The 17,367-nt window shown below is 50.8% G+C and overlaps 1 pseudogene; it reads right to left on the reverse strand.

Annotated features, from left to right (window-relative positions):
- Positions 1 to 3,332: 3,332 nt before the first annotated feature.
- Positions 3,333 to 17,367, reverse strand: part of LOC140913696 (uncharacterized) — a 31,214-nt pseudogene continuing 17,179 nt past the window's right edge.

Genomic DNA, 17,367 nt, shown 5'->3' on the forward strand with positions numbered 1-17,367 from the left:
GCTGGCCTAGGTGAACAGAACCCCAGGCCGGCAACGGGCTGAGCGGGCCGGCGGCGTAAGATCAGAATTTTAATTCAATTTTAAATGAAGCTTCTTAAACATTTTGAAAACCTTGTTTACTTTACATCCGACAATAGTTTAGTTATATAATATATAGACTTCTAGCGAGAGACCGTCTAAGAAATATTAGAATGTATGACTGGCACGCGAAACCTTAAATTGAAGTGAATCAATGAAGACTTGGCACACCACTGCTGAAAGGTTGCCGACCCCTGACATAACTGAAGTATGCTTTATGCTAAATGCCCCATGTGACATATCATTAGAAAGGTTATAATCTACTAAGCCTGTTCATTCTATTTTTTTGCACGTATTATTTGTATGTCTGGAGTTAGGAAAAAGAGGTATAAACTTGTGCTACGGATGTAGTCATATTAAGTGGAGACCATTAAGGGTACTTCAGAAACAATGAGTTGTGAATGGCTTTGTTTACCTGCAAGCCTTCCTGTGTAGTGTGGGCTAACCCAGGAAGAATGGAGACTGGGGTCTTACAGAGACATGTGACCCCATCACCTGATACTGAAATCCATCTTGAAGCTGATACTTTTCCAGAGGGGGGTGGGATTTCAAACAAAGGTTTCCTGCCTTAGGGACACTCTATATAAGGCGGGGGAAGTAAACAATGGGGGTCTTCAGCTGGCTTAAGAGATGGCCTATCCTCCCCAAAGAGATACCTGAAAGCACCTGGAAACAAAAGGATTGTAACCATATAGGTGGGAGAGAACAGGCTGGACCCAAGTCAGAAAAGGCAACTGACTTGAGAAAGACTGTACCTGAAATAACATCCAGGGTGAGAAGTTAGCATTTGTAACCAGTTTCTTAGTGTATTAAGCTTAGCCTTGCGTTTTTTGTTTTATTTTGCTTTGTGATGTACTTTGTTCTGTCTGTTATTACTTGAAACCATTTAAATCCTACTGTTTATACTTAATAAAATCACTTTTGTTTATTAATAAACCCAGTGTAAGTAATTGTTACCTGGGGGGAGCAAACAGTCTGTGCACATCTCTCTATCAGTGATACAGAGGGCAAATACTAATGAGTTTACCCTGTATAAGCTTTATACAGAGTAAAACAGATTTATCTGGGGTCAGGCTCCCAGAAAGGCAGTGCACTGGGTGCTGGGGGCAAGTCCCTTTTAACTGAGAAGCTCCAGGGCTGAGTGAACCTCAGTGTATGAACTGCAGAGGGGTGTGGCCCTAACTCTGGGTCTGTGCTGGAGCTGGAGTGTCTAGCTCAGCAAGACAGAGGTGAGAGATGCCCGTTCTGGCAGAGAGGTTATTCTCAGTGGTATCCCAGCATATGAAGTGGCAGTCTCAAGGGTGTCTCTGTGACCGAACCCATCACACCCCTGTCCCCAGGACTGAATGTTAGTGGCCAAATTACAGCCCCACGTAACTGGTAGATCTGAGGGGGAAGTGGGGAGAGAAGGAAACATATAATGGTTGCTGGCATTAATTAGTACAGGAGCGGAGGAAACTTTAATTAAGTCCGTGCAGGAGAACGTGCAGAGAGGGTAAATCATTCCTTTGTTTCAATTTCACAACAAAGAAGTAAAAGGAACTTTATTGGAACATCTGCCATAGGTAGTAGCTCAACTTCAATTGTAAACAGGTACAGTGATGTGTCACAGCATGACTGAGGAAGCTATCTTGGAAGTAGTTGTGGATCCACAGGCAAAGCGGATAATTGATTTGGCAAGAGGCTCGTTGCAGGGAAAAAAAGAGAGAGGGACTGTGAATGAGCAGGTTATTTCAGAAGGATTAAGAAAGCGGGACTGTAAGGCTATGGCGGCTGTGGGACTGCCAGACAATAAGTGGATAGGGGAATTTTCCATGAGTTGGGAAATGTGAAGGCATGCAAGCTGTAAGGCATAGTCTTACCAGTTAACGGCCTTAACTGTTAACCCCCGCACCAGCTGGAGCGGGCCCAGCTGTGCCACCCAGCTGGAGCAGGCCCGGACACGGCACCCGGCCAGAGCAGCGCTGCCCAGCTGGAACAGCACCATCCAGACAGACCCGGCCCCAGCCCCAATCAGATGGGCCCCAACTGCTTAAACAGTTAACTGTTTAAATGACATATTTTACTTGCTTAAACGGTTAACTTTTAAAACAGTATTTACATCCCTAGCAGAAATTTCCATCTAGAAGTTTGAACAATCTCTATGGAAAGTCTCTTTCCACTCCTGGATGGCTCTGTCCTTGGAGAGTAGTTCATCCCAGAAACATATACGGGGATTTGACTCATTTGCGTAGTCTGTGGGCATGGCTAACAGGAGAGAACAGTTGAGGAAAGAACACTAACGGCTCTACGCACCTCTGTGCCAGGGCTTGATTTTTCCCTACACATCAGTGATTACATGTGTGATGTCACTTCATATGCGATACTCAAGGAGGAATTCTGTGCCACCTGTGAAAGCACAAACTTCATGTTCTCCACATATTATTTTTCACCCCAGAATAATTGATTTTGATGGAGCAGCGCTGCAATTACACTTTTTCCCCCCTCTGGGGGCTGCTGTGACACCAGAAGAGAGGGCAGCTGGCTTACAGCTGGAGCAGCCAGCCACAGAGGGAGGGGGTCAGAGGATACTTCACAGATCTCTGCCCATGGGGTCAGGTGTGGAGGCAAGGAATATGGGGGAGATGGACAAAATGGGGCATATAGGGGTCCCTGGGAGGGTCACAGAAGCTATTGAGGTAACATTGAGCCAGGGGTGGAATGCAAGTGGGGATGCAGGGACACATGGGGGAAAAAAGAGGGCAGGAATACACAGGGATGGGGGGATGCAGGGACACATGGGGAGAGAGGGCAGATGTGCCTGACTGAATGGGAGAGACCAAGGGTGAGCCAGGGTTTCATATGGGAGGCTCCCCAAGTCTCTAACAATCACTCTTCCCCTCCCCCCACAAAACCCCCTCTTGCGTACGTCTCCCACCAACACCCAACAATTCTCAAAGTTCACTCCAGGCTCCTTCCCAGCAATTACTTCCCTCTCCCTCAGCTTCTCCATTACCCCGGCTCCCCCAAGTCTTTGCACTACTTCTGAGGGGTGCAGGAAATACATTTCTATATTGCAGTTTAAATGAATTATTACTCAAAGTTCTGTGTTAAAATGACGAGTAAGGAATCTGTGAAAAATCACTTCCTGAATCTTTTTTGTTTGTAGTGTTACAAACATAGGTGCTGATAATTTATTTCAAACTATCAAAATAACTGAAACTAGTGTGATTCTATTGTGTTATTTTGACAAAAAAATATGCAGAATTTTAAAATATGGTGTGCAGAATTTTTATTTTTCTTTTGGCATAGAATTCCCCAAGGAGTAATGCAAAACTCTCTGTGTGCACCCGCCAGTCACACAGTTTATCAGGCCTCATGGTCAGTAAGGCCTTAGGACATTTGGACTGGTTTATCTTAAACATTTACACTTCATATTGGTTTCTCCACACATCATTCGAATGCATCAACTTCTTTAATAGCAAAGAAACAACTGGTTAGACCTTTGCTACACATTAGGCACGTAGTTTTTCTTCATCACATTTCTATTTAGAATAGACGGTTTGAGCAGTTCCTGAGTCTTCTTTCAATCTGACACACCGCGCTGTCCTGCCCCCGCCCCCCCTTTGGACCAATCCATGCTGAGACAGGACTGCAAATCCCACCTCTAGATGTCACCTAAGAGTCACCCCCTGGCTGAAATCATCAAGGTAGCTCTGGGGGAGGGATGCAGGGGAAGGAAGGGGGATTGTCCTGGCTGCCTGAAAGCTATATGTGTTGGGGGGAGTTTGACAGAAAGAGAGAGACCTGGCTGGACCCCACCTAGATGGAGGGGGTCCCAAATGGAGAAGGTTGTGCCCATCTGCTCTAAAATCTCCTTGCCTGTCTCCTCTCCCCCACACTGCTCAGCCAAGTCCCATTCTCTGCCCCACACAGTCTCTGCTGGGCATCATGGGGACAGGACCACTCCCTGGTCTGATTCTGCTGGCATTGTGCCAGGCCCACCAGCTGCCAGAAGCCCCTTGGGCCCTAGCGGTGGCAGAAGGCTGAGTCAACTGGTGCCAGGTGAGGTTGCCCAAGTGAGCAAAGCATTTGCCAGTCAGCACACCTGGACAGCCGCTCCCCGCTGTGAATGCGCTGGTGTATTCTCAGGTATTAGCTCTGTGCAAAGTGCTTTCTGCAGACAGTGCATTGGAATGGCCGTTCCCCGGTGTGTGTGCGCGCAGATGTATTCAGAGGTTTGAGCTGTGTGCAAAGCCCTTGCCGCAGACAGCGCAGTGGTCCGGCTGCTCTCTGGTGTTCGTGCGCTGAAGCTGGGTCAACTTGTTGGCATTGCTGAACCTCTTACCCCAGTTGGCACAGCGGTAGAGCTGCTCCCCGGTGCGTGTGTGCGCTGATGTCTGGTCAGCGTACTGGCATTGCTGAAGCTTTTCTTGCAATCGTCACAGTGGTAGGGCCGCTCCCCGGTGTGCGTGCGCTGGTGTATTCTCAGGGTTGAACTCTGTGCAAAGCCCTTACCGCAGTCGGTGCAGCGGTGCGGCCGCTCCCCGGTGTGCGTGCGCTGGTGTGTTCTCAGCCTTGAGCTCTGGGCAAAGCCCTTGCCGCAGTCGGTACAGTTGTATGGCTGTTCCCCAGTGTGCGTGCGCTGGTGTCTTTGCAGGTGTGCAAACTGTGCAAAGCCCTTGCCACAGTCAGCACAGCGGTACGGCCGCTCCCCAGTGTGTGTGCGCTGGTGTACTCTCAGCTTTGAGCTCTCTGCAAAGCTCTTGCCACAGTCAGCGCAGTGGTACGGCCGCTCCCCGGTGTGCGCGCGCTGATGTATTCTCAGCTTTGAGCTCTCTGCAAAGCTCTTGCCACAGTCACTGCAGTGGTAAGGCTGCTCCCCGGTGTGCGTGCGCTGGTGTTTTCTCAGAGTTGAGCTATGTGCAAAGCCCTTGCCGCAGTCGGTGCAGCGATACGGCCGCTCCCCGGTGTGCGTGCGCTGGTGTATTCTCAGCGTTGAGCTCTCTGCAAAGGTCTTGCCACAGTCAGCGCAGCAGTACGGCCGCTCCCCGGTGTGTGCGCACTGATGTGTTCTCAGGCTTGAGCTCTGGGCAAAGCCCTTGCCGCAGATGGTACAGTTGTATGGCAGTTCCCCAGTGTGCGTGCGCCGGTGTCTTTTCAGGTGGGCAAACTGTGCAAAGCCCTTGCCACAGTCAGCACAGCGGTGCGGCCGCTCCCCGGTGTGTGTGCGCTGATGTATTCTCAGATTTGAACTCTCTGCAAAGCTCTTGCCACAGTGTGTGCAGCGATACGGCCGCTCCCCGGTGTGCCTGCGCTGGTGTGTTTTCAGGGCTGAGCTCTTTGCAAAGCTCTTGCCACAGTCAGTGCAGCAATACGGCCGCTCCCCGGTGGGCATGCACCGGTGCTGGGTCAGTGCGAAGGGGTTCCTGAACCTCTTGCTGCAGTCGATGCACTGATGGGGACACCGGCCCATGGGGAGTCTCTGGTGTGTAATCAGATTTGGTCTCTGGCTGAGTTTACCCAAGGGATGGACTGCGTCCTGTGCATGGATCCCTCTGTGGGATGTGGGATCTTGTGTTCCAACAGTGCTCTCCCCACATTCAGACTGTGTCTGCGTTCCTCCCGGGATCCCGTGCCCTGCTGGAGAGAGCAGAGGCAATCCTGGCATTAGCTCACGCTTAGGGCTGCAGGTTTGTCAAGGACAGAAAATGTCACGGATGGAGCGATTGCCCCATTTGTCTGTGACTGTTTTTGGGATGGGCGTCTCACCCTGCAGTGGCAGCTCCTGTCTGGGCATTGAGACCTGGCCTGCAGGGTTACAGTTCCACTCAGATTTGCCCACGGTCATGATGGTGAGGGAGGCAGGTCAAATTTCAGTGAATGGTCTTGACACCCACATGTTCTTCACCGCAGGGGTTCTCAACCTTTTTCTTTCTGAGACCCCACACAACATGCTATAAAAACACCATAGCCCACCTGTGCCACAATAATATGTTTTCTGCATATCAAAGCCGGGGACAGCGTTAGGTGGTAGCAAGCAGGGCACCCATGCTACAGGGACCCCCGTGAAGCTACATGGCTCAGGCTTCAGCTTCAGCCCTGAGTGGCAGGGCTTGGGGACCTGGGCTTCAGCCCCATGTCGGGGGGGGGGCTTCAGCTTTTTACCCTGAGCCCAGCAAGTCTAATGCTGGCCCTGCTTGGAGGTCCCCCCCGAAACCTGCTCAAGGCCCCTCTAGGGGTCCCCAGACCCCTGGTTGAGAACCACTGCTTTACCCCACACAAACCCCTCTGCACCAGGCTGGGGTTAGGGTTGCAGTGCTGGGAGAAGAGTGCTTCTTTGGGCAGCAAGTTCCCCCTGGGCAAGGCAAGGAGGAGGGCAGGTGGGGCGGGGTAGTACACCAATCCAGGCATAGGTTCTACCCTATGGTGTTTCCGCAGCACCCAGCGCCTGCTCCCACAGGGGCTAGGCATGTCTTGAGTCTCGTTTTAAGCTGAAATTGAAGCCTGCCCAGGATACAGGCAGCACCTGTCAGAGCAGAGCCTGGTTTTGTTTTCAAACTGATTGTGTCTTTATTTCAATCAGAGGGGTTTATTTATGTGGTATTGGTTCTTCACTTTCTCCTGTTTTATAGCATGAGGCCTGTTCCTCAGCATTTTTGCTGTTGTAATTATATTAGTTTGAAACTAGTTTAGTTGAGGGGCTACAATCCCTTCATGTGGGTGCAGTGAGACCAGTTTAAAGCTGTTTAGAACAATGTAGCTTATTTCTGGGGGTGGGGGGGACGTGAGTCTTTTTCTAGGAATTCCTTTTGAAGAAATCATTTACTCTCGGCCTGAGGTTTCAGTCTTTGTGTGAAACTAAAACTAAACTAAAATCCTCAAGAAGGTGAGGGTTTTGAGAGGTAGGGGGTGTGGGTCTGTGTGTGGGCTTTGAGGGGATGACCAGTCACTCAGGGTTTGTTTGATGTAACCTGGAAAACATGTCTGTATTGTGTCACAACCCGCTCCCTGGCACTGCTGAGCTGGAAGGGGTGAATGGCTGCCACCCAGCCTTTGGTCTACAGACAGTCACAGACACGTTAGGGCTGAGGGCTGTGCTAAGCACTGACACTGAAGCAATGTAAGCAACAACAATTTCATGCCACAAAGAGCAGGAGAAGAAGGGATGGGACAAAGGCCATACCGTCACCCTCTCTCTCACAGCCAGCCCATACACCAGGGTACTCCAAGTCATGGCCCGCAGGTTGATTTAATCTGGCCCCCAAACGTGTCCACTCCCCCCATAGCAGCCGCCTGGCCCGTGGGGCAGTTTTAGAGCATTACAGCGAAGTGCTGCAGGTGCTAGAGATCTGTTCTGCACCATGGCACCTCTGCATGGCGTCACCTTACACTAGTCCTATGTGACTGACCCACCCGGCATCATTCCCAGGTTTCTCCTTGCTCGCTGGGAACAGGTTTCTCCAGTCTGAGAGGTCACATGCAAAGTGAAGTGGCAGAGAGGGGGTGAGGTGGGAACCTGGGGAGAACAGCACCTTCTCTGCCAAGGATCAGTGACTCTGGGATGCTCTTGCAGGGGGCAGAGGCATGAAAAGCCATTTGAAAAATCTCTAGGGCGCCCCTTACCTTTCTGAGGTGTGGGAAGCCTAGAAGGTGTTGAGGTGTATGGCCAGACAGGCTTGTCTTTCTACCCAGGTGCTTGTTTGCCCCCCAGCAGCCAGCTCACACAGTCCCTCTATCTCCTCTCCTCCCCACCACCAGTCCATGTACCTATCTCCTCAGAGCGAGGGCAGGGGAGACAGGGCTCAGGAGAGCTTTCAGTGAATGCCTTAGAGACAGCACCCAGCATCTCTCAGAAACTTCCCCAGCACACAGACTGACTCTGTGTGCTACAAACCCACACAGTCTCTGGCTCTTTCACACTCACCTCCCAACACAGAGTTGTAATATTGTTGCTACTTCTTGGTACTTCCTGCAATGCACATATCATCTCTGCAATTTTATGCTTCCTAAGTGTGTTACTTTAGGGTTTTGACTGGTCTATGCATTTCATAATTTTTATTTCTCTTCTACTTTAATTTAATTTAATTAGCGAGTTCTGAAATACCTAATGTCTCCTGGCTGGAGTAATTATCCCTACGGTAACTTTAAAAAATATTATATTGAGGTTTTTTGTTTCTATTGGTGGCGCACAGACCTCAGTGCACATAATAAAATTTATTCTGCAGATGGATTGAAAAAAATGAGAGGGAACATTGCTCACAGCCCCAGTGCCCTTTCCATTAAACAGCTGGGGAAGCTGAGGCATGGTGGAGCTGTAGCGACTCTTGAAAAAAGAGTTGTACGAGAAACGGAAAGCAGGTCAAATTACAAAAATGAGTCTTAAAAAACAAAACAAGCATGTAGGGGGAAAATTAGAAAGGCAAAAGCAAAACTAAACTAGCATTATAAAGGGAAAAAACAAAGCATTTTACAAATACACGGGAAAGCAGGGGAAAACAAGGACAGGCTAGGTCCACTACTGTGTCCACTTCTGGGCTCCAAACTTCAGGAAGTATGTGGACAAATTCGGGAGGGTCAGAGGAGAACAACAATACTGATTACATGTCTCGAAAACATGACTTCTGAAGTAAGTGAAAAAACTGGGTTTGTTTAGTCGGAAGAAGGGGGCAGGGGAGAACCCCTGATAACAGTCCTCATGGACATAAAAGGTTGTTACAAAGTGGAGGGTGATAAACTGTTCTCCTTATTGACTGAGAATAGGTCAAGACTTTATGGGCTTCAACTGCAGCAAGAGAGATAGAGGTTAGATATTTGGAAAAACTTCCAACCTCTGAGGGTAGTTAAGCACTGGAACAAAATGATCTTGGCAGGTTGTGGAATCTCCACCATGGGAGGTTTCTAAGAACAGGTTAGACAGACACCTGTCAGGGATGGACTAGGTAATACTAAGAAATCATCTCTGCACTGAGAAAGGACTAAGATTCATAGATATCACAGCCAGACAGGCTGATTATGCCCATCCAGCCTGGCTTCCTGCCTATCCCAGCCAGAGAAGCTCCCCCAGTCATTCCTGACTCTGGCCCAGTAACTGCTGGTGGAACAAGTGTGAAGCTTTGAGAGAGAGCCACCCCATCTCCACGGACAGACTCCCAGAGGGAGAATCCATCGCGTCCTAAGGGGAGCTCTCCCAATGGTTTATTCCCCCTCCAAGATAAACACTGGCCCCTAATTCCCAGCTTCAATTTGTCTCTCTTCAGCTCCCAGCCTGTGAATCTCGCTCTGCCTTTGCCTTCTATATCAAGGAGTTCTCTACTAGCAGGTGTGTAAATCAGAAAGGACTGGATTATTAGGACTCACCTGAGGAGGGGCTCTCAGGCCCAGAGTGTACCCTGGAGCCCTTGGCATCCCGGATCCAGAGCTCTGCCTCCCCTAGCTCGATCCGGTGGATTAAGTCCGGTTTGGAACCTGAAGAGCCTGTTTGGGGGAAGTTTTATTAATATATTTTTGGCGGCAGGGACTCGTTTATATGTTTGTGCAGCACCTGGCACAACAGGACATCAATCTCACAGGCTGCTTCAGAGGAAAGCTCAAGAGATCCAAAGCAGGAGAAGAAAGAAATAAACCTTCCTTAGCAATAAACCTTCTTCCCGTCTCCCACCAGGCAAGTTCAGTTCGTACCCTGAATCGGCAACATCTACAACCCTCTCAGTTTGCAGTGGGGCCTAGTTTAAAGCCTTGCTGGGGTAACTTTAGATGTTCCCTTGAAATATCCCATTCTGCTAACACCTTGGCCTCTATGCTATCTTGTGGCACTACGTTCCATAGGACAAGCGTGTGACATGGATTTCTTTTAACCCACAAAAAGACCAGTGAACACCCATTAGTTTCAGATTAAGAGACAGGACAAATAGAAAATCTGCAACCACCTTCTTTCTGGTCATTATTTCACTTACCCAACTGTCTCCTGAAACATGGATCATGGGGAAGACTTTGGAAGAAGGGAACTTTGCTCCTTGCCAACTTATAGCTGTTGAAACGTTTCAGGCATGTCATTAAGGCAAATCGGCCACAATGTGTCATGGCAGGTGTCACCCGGTGTCACCGTTACACAGACATTCCAGTTCTTTTGCATTGTTCAGTTGTACAGTTGTTAAATTTACGATGTTCATTCTTTTGGGGGAGGTGGGGAGCTGTTGCAGCAGCAGTGTTTTCCCCCTGCCTTATTTGTCTGACTAGAATCAGCTCCTGAGGCAGAGTTGCTGCCGTCAACCTCTGGCTGGGATTCCGGGAAGAGATGGTTGCTCATGGGCTCTTTGCTACCATCAGGGATGTGCCACTACTGAGGCAGGTAATTCAAATAAACCAGTTACACCAAGATTAGCCCCAGGCTCCCAAGCCCTGAGTTCTCCTCGAACGAGCTGACCTGAAAGGGGCTGGCATTTGCCACCACTCAGTGACAGGGTGCCACATGGGGAACACAAACGTTTTTCAGCTGTGAATAAATGAAGGGAAATTGGTCCTTACCCAAGGAAACAAGGACCCGGTAATTCCTCAGCATCTGGTCCCGGTACAGCTGCTTCTCTGGCCGGGATAAGAGCTCCCACTCCTCCCGGGTGAAATACAGAGCCACCTCCTCAAACGCCACCCGCAGCTGCTGGCACAAGCGTTACACACTCAGCACCCTCCGCGCCAGCCCCAGCCCGGGCTCTCCGCAGGGGACGCGGGTTCGAGGGCAGCGGCTCCCGGGGAACCCCCAGCCCAGCAGCTGTGAGCCAGGGAGACCCCCCCGCACAGCCCCCCGGGGACTCGGGCCCCGCTGGCCGGCGACAGGAGTCGCCCTCGGCTCCCCACGGGGCTCTGGGGCGGGGCGCTGGGAGGGGCCCGAATCCCAGGGCAGGGACCAGGCTCCTCCCCCGGCCGGAGTCCCCGCCTCCGCCCCAGGCCTGGGCTCGGCCCCGCTCCCGGCCCCGGCTCGGCCGCCTCGGGGCTCCTCGGCCCGGCTCCGCGTGTCCGCCCGGCCCGGGGCCCCCAGCGCCGCTCCCCGGCCCCAGCGCTCCGGCTGCGGCAGCCCCCAGCCCCGGGGTCACTAGCGCGGGAGGGACCCGGTCCCGGCCCCCCTCGGCCCCAGCCGGGACCAGCCAGTGCCCGGCCGGGGAGTCCCCGCCCCGCGTCCTACCTGCGCCGGCCCCGCTGCAGCCATCGCCGGGCTCGGCCCCGGCCGCTTCCTCCGCCTGGGCAGCGACCTCCCGCCCCGCGGCTGGTGCCTCCCTGCGCACGGGCTGGGCTGGGACCCAGGGGGCCGGGAAAGCCCCGCCCTGCTACGCTCCCCACCCGCCCCCGACTCAAGGGCCCCGCGCCTGCGCCGCCATCTTCAGCTGCCGGGGGAAGCCCCATCGCAGCGACCTTCCGGCCCCGCCCCGCCCGGACGCCTGGGTCCCGAGTCCGGCCGCTAGGGGCGCTCGCGGCACCTGTTCCCCGGGCGGCAGAGCCCGTAAGGGGGTAGCTCGGTCCCCGCCCCTGGGCTGTGCCGTGGGGAGCTAGGGTTCTCTCCCGGACTCCTGGGTTCTCTCCCGGCTCTGGGAGCGGAGGGGGAACTAGTGGGGCAGCGCGTGTGACAGAAGGACAAAGGTCGGGCTGTGTCGTGTGTGTTGCTCGGCTGCGCGGTGTTGGTGCGTGTGTCACAGGAGATCACACCCCAGGCTGTGTGAGCAGCGCTCGCCCTGTGTCTGTGCGCGATACAGGCAAGGGGCGGGACTGGAGCAGTTTGTATTGGGGGGCTGCTGAGAGCCAGTGAACCAAACCGTGACCCCTGTATGTATTGGAAACCACTTCAATTAGGGGTGCTATGACGCATAGCACCCCTAATTCTAGCCCCTGTGGTTCCAGGAGCTCTCACATGGCTGTATGTGTGTGTGTGTGTGTGTTTCAAGAGGGTTGTGCTGTGCTCTGTGTGTGTGTGTTACCGGAGCTCTCACCCAGCTGTGTAATGTGTGTGTGTTTCAGGAGCTCACACCCATGTCCCTGCCCAGCACCCTTGGGAGGGCATCTGCCCCATACAGATGTTGCATTCTGGCCTCAGTGCTCACGCCCCAGCTGGCTACCCCTGGTCCCCGCCCATCAGGCCAGACCCTGCACACTAGGCTGGCTACAACAAATGGTCCAAGATCAAATACATCAAGGGCCTTCCGGATGCCCAGGGCAGCTGGTTCTTCCAAAAGTTCACCCTGCTGTGCTTCATTGTGAAAGCTACAGTGGGGAAAGAAGGGATGGACTCTGTGTGTGACACAGCCCCAGCCACAGGGGATATTACTGGGCTCTGCCAGCTCCGCTCCAGCTACAGGGGCTGATGCAGAGACTGCTGGGGCCCCCAGCACCCCATGGACCCAGACCCAGCTAGAGGGGACACTATAGAGCCCTGCCAGCCCAGCCTTGACCACTAGCACTGACTCTGCTGCCCCTAACCCCAGCACCCCCTAACCTCTGTTAGCCCAAGGCCAGCATCCTCCCTGGCTGCTGGAGCACTAGACAGAGTTTTATCTTTATTATTCTTGTAACCATTTCTGACTGTTATGCCTCGCTTGTACTCAAAATCTATCTTTGTTATTAATAAAGTTGATTCATCATTTCATCTAACCCAGTGTGTTTAAGTAAAGTGTCAGAGTAACTTTGTCTATGGAAATAAGCTGCTGTATATATTTCTTTGAAGGAATAACAAATTTAATATTTCTGGACTCTCTCGGTAGGGTTGGACTTGGCAGAACATACATTTCTGAGGGAAAATCTGGGACTGGGAGTGCATTAGGGTCACCCTGAGATAATCCAGGCTGGTGAGAAAAGCAAGGTGTGCCTGGCTGACTGCAGAAGGAAGCTCAGGGCAATTTAGGAAGGGGGGGTTAGCAGAGGGACTCAGGGAGCCCGCGGGAAGCTGGACAGGCCAGGGACAATGGGATGATGGCTGGGAAGCCTGGGGGAGTCATTGGAGGTCAGGGGGATGGCTGGGTAGACTGGGGGAGAGAGCAGGGAACCAGGATGATGGGGATGTGCATGACGAGCCTGGGGAACACAGAAGGCTAAGAGGGGATTGCCAGGGCTGTGGGAAGGCAGCAGGGCCAAGGCAATGGGGAGGTGGGTGAGGAGCCTGGGGAGGCAGCGGGAACCTGTGGAAATGGAAAGGTGAGGGGAATATAAGTGAAGGTCCCCTGAAACTGACAATATTTTATTTCATTTTTTTCTTAAGGCCCTCACAGGACAGAGTACTTCAGTGTGCTTAAGTCCAAGCACTTTGAGCAGTTCCATTGATTTCAGTGCGACTACTTACATGCTTATCGTTGAGCATAAGTTTAAGATTTTTCTGGATTGGGACCTTAATGTCGGAATACATTATAATGAGTAATAACTAAGAACTGGAAAGTCACACTATCAACTCGGTAACACTAATAGCAAAAATGGGTCAGTTATGAAGCTTTGATCTAAATTCAAGTTCCTAAACTTCAGCTCCAAACCCAAGTCACTTCACAAGAGTGTTGGATTTGAGTTCTGAGGTGGGTCCATCATCAAAATAAACATGAGCTGTTCAGTTGAAATCTGCACCTAGATCTGATCTTCCTCGTGTTTGTGCTGGGTGGCGCAGCCTGGTCACTCTGCTGGGCAAAACTGGCTTGGACCAATGAGGAAATGACCCGTGGTCATGGCAAAATCTTGGAACATCCAACCAGGATATGAGTTGTGTCCACTCTCATTGTCCAATGAGGCAATCACAATCCAGAGTGTAATCCAGACCAGTGCAAGGCAGTGTCACCGGCTGCCCTATAACCAGGGGGGCCCAGTAACGGTTTGCTGCTCTGGCTCCCAACCCGGCCCACTCACAAACAGCCTCCAGCATTCCGGTCGTACCCCGAGTGTCTGTGTGTAGCTGCTGCCTGCCCGCCACGCTCAGCTCACACTCTGGCTTTCACAGCCTTGGTTATTACTGCAGGGTGATCCCAATACATACACAGTCCCAGATTTCCCCCCAGAAATGCTTGGCCTGAATTGTCCAGCCCTCTCCTGGACAGTCCTGATAGAATAGGTCCATTGCTCCGCTAAGGGGATCAATATGCAACAGTTTGTCACCCCACACATCACAACACTGGCTTTGTTTCAATTAAGGAAGAAAACAAATTTATTTAACCACAAAGGTAGATTTCAAGTGAGTACAAGTGATGAGACATCAAAGTGAGAAATGGTTACAAGAAAAAGAAACATAAAAATACTTCCTAGTATTAAACTGAACAAATTAGACTTAGTTCAAAGGGAAACCCTTAGGACAGGTTTCCAGTAGCATTGCTGACCAAGTTGTCAGCTCAGGATCAGTTCCTGAGGTCCAAGAGCTGTTTTTCTTTTCTTTCTTAGATGTACAGGGAGAGATAACAAGGGGTGTGTTTGGCCCTTTCTTTTATAGTTCAATCACCTGTGAAATGGATTTTTCTCAGAGTGACTCCTAGATAAAGGTTTCAGAGTAACAGCCGTGTTAGTCTGTATTTGCAAAAAGAAAAGGAGGACTTGTGGCACCTTAGAGACTAACCAATTTATTTGAGCATGAGCTTTCGTGAGCTACAGCTCACTTCATTGGCATGAGCTGTAGCTCACGAAAGCTCATGCTCAAATAAGTTGGTTAGTCTCTAAGGTGCCACAAGTACTCCTTTTCTTTTTCCTAGATAAAGGTCTCCTCAGCTGAGTGGGGAGACATGAACTTTTTGGTGGGAAAGGGGTTTCATGCTGCTGTTTGCATCTCTTTGTTCCTGCCCACCTTCCTTTTCAAAGAACAGCGACTTGACAATTGATGGCCCATCAGCTTTGATGGCACCATGGCTAGAGGCACTAACTTCTCCTTTGTTTTTGAAAAAGTTTTATTCACTCCCCAGGTGTGTCTGGTAAACACACTTCAGTCGTGATTTCAGCTTATGTTCATAATTGTATATACAAAGTTGCTGCATACGTTTCACTATGATAATACTGGCCAGCAAGATTGAAATTATACCTTATAAGGCATATTTTGTACAAATATTATTAGAGTAGTGTGTAGGGTGTGAATAGTGGTGTATTCCATCACAGCAACCTCTTGCAACTTTGGAAAACTCTGGTATCCCTGTGTAAAACACTTTGTGCTGCCCAGTTGGTGTCAGACCTGTGGGGTCACGCACTGAAGATCCAGATCCAGTCAGTAACCTACCTCCACAAGTTGCGTTCCTTGGACTCTCTGCCATGTGCTCGTTTGTCCAGCTGTGCATGACTCCATGTTCTTTCCATAGCTGTCTTTCCATAGCTGTCACTTCCACTCCATAGCTGGTTGCAGAAATGTCCATCTGGAAGTTTAGAATAGAGTCTCTCTGGAAAGTCTCTTCCCACACCTGGATGGCCCTGCCCTTGGGTAGTAGTTCATCACAGAGTCATGTACAATGATTTGACTCATTTGTGTGGTCCGTGGCTGTGGTTGCCAGGTGTCCCATTTTCAACTGCAAAGTCCAGTCAAAAGGGGACCTGTACAGTGTCTTGTCAGATGTACTGACCACACACCAAAAGTACGATTACTGCGGGAGGGGGTGGGGGTAGGTGGAAAAAGGTCAGCAACCTGCGCCAGCATCTGCACAGCCGGGGAGGCCTCCTACCTGCAACTCGTGGGCAGACAGTCTCTGTGTCAGGAGCTGCAGCTCCCCTCCCCGAAGGAGAGGGAGCCCAGCTGGGGAGGTGGGGGAGGTGGAGAGGACTGAGCGATGAGAAATGCAGTGGGGGGAGGAGGGGAGCAAGTGGGGGGCTATGGGAAGAGATGGAGAAGGGGCAGGGCATCAAGGGAAGAGGTGGAGCAGGGCCTCAGGGGGAAGAGGTGGGGCAGGGGCAGGATTCCAATGCTCCTGCTGTAGTGTCCTGTTTTCAGAAATTAGGAAGTTGGTTGGCAACCCTATCCGTCGCCAACAGGGGAGAACAGTTAATGGAAGAACACTAACAGCTCTATGCACCTCTGTATGGAAGGTGTGGTTGAACCCAATGTAACAGCTGACACTTCAGAAAACATGTTTGAGAAATATGGACAGTTGTACAACCCTAATGCCAGTAAAAGGCAAACAGCCAGAGTGTGGCTGTTGTGGCAGGCTGTAAAACAGGCAATCACATGTAAGGGGGAAATCTGTGCGGAGTTCCAGACATTACAAGAGAATTTTAAAACTTGCCAGAAAAATTTGGAGAGGGAAGTGAGGCAGGCACAGATAATGCAAACTCAGTTAGAAGAAATGGAAAAACAAAATAGGGAATAAAAAAAGAAAATGGTGGATCGGGAAAAAATTAAGGCAGACAAAAATAAGCAGTAGGAATGAAACAATTAATTCAAAAACTGACGAAGGAAACAGAAATTGCAAGCGTTTCTCATAGTTGGTGCAAGAAAACTATAGCAACATTATAAAAGCAAGTAAAAATACCGGAGCTGCAGGTTGCAGCTGTTTGTCGAAAAGGGAGAGATTTGGATTTGGATTCCAATGATATCTGGTTTGGAGGATTTGGAGGACGCATGTGGGGATCAAGAGAAAAGGGAACTTGATTGGCCTCGAGAGCGGCTTTATACTAAATTGAGAAAAGAAATAAAAAACTGTCCGGAAAAGCCGAAGTCAGGAAAGTCCATAGCAGGAATAGAACATAGATCAACTGTCAAAGATGCAGCCAGAGAGGTACCCTCAGAACAAACAGAAATAATTCCTGCAAGTTCATCAACTTACAGTTGATGACAAAGTCATTATGCCCAGTAAATATAAAAAATCTAGCTACATGGCTAGTACAGTGGGCAGAGTCAGGAGGAACGGAAAATTTAAGTATGGGTAAATGTTACAGGTTGATCAGGACAGCTACCACTGGAGAGATTAGACTGGCCGTAGATAGAGCAAAAAATGCTTTGGAGAGGCAGCCAGAAGCACACCAGCTGGTACTGCGATTTATTATGCTGTTAGGAAAAAAAAATCAGGTCAAAGACCCATGAAGTTTTATCCAGTGCAAATTACATGAAGCCTGGGGATTTGCCCAGGAATTAGTTGTTAAGAAGAATAACATTGGGGTTATTGGCTGGAGAAATACAACTAGTGACAAACCCCAGGGCCAAAGGCGCTGACTTCCCCGCTGCCCAGTGGGAGCTTGATCCCCTCGGCCCCTGGCCTGCCTCTTCCCACCCCTGCACTGCCCTTGTCCCACCCCAATTCCACCCCTTCCCCAAAGTCCCTGCCCCACCCTGCCTTTTCCCACCCCAGCGGGGATGCGGCGCACTGGGCGGGGAGAAGGAGGTATTTG

This window comes from Lepidochelys kempii, chromosome 6 (genome assembly GCF_965140265.1).
Source record: "Lepidochelys kempii isolate rLepKem1 chromosome 6, rLepKem1.hap2, whole genome shotgun sequence".
Lineage (NCBI taxonomy): Eukaryota > Metazoa > Chordata > Testudines > Cheloniidae > Lepidochelys > Lepidochelys kempii.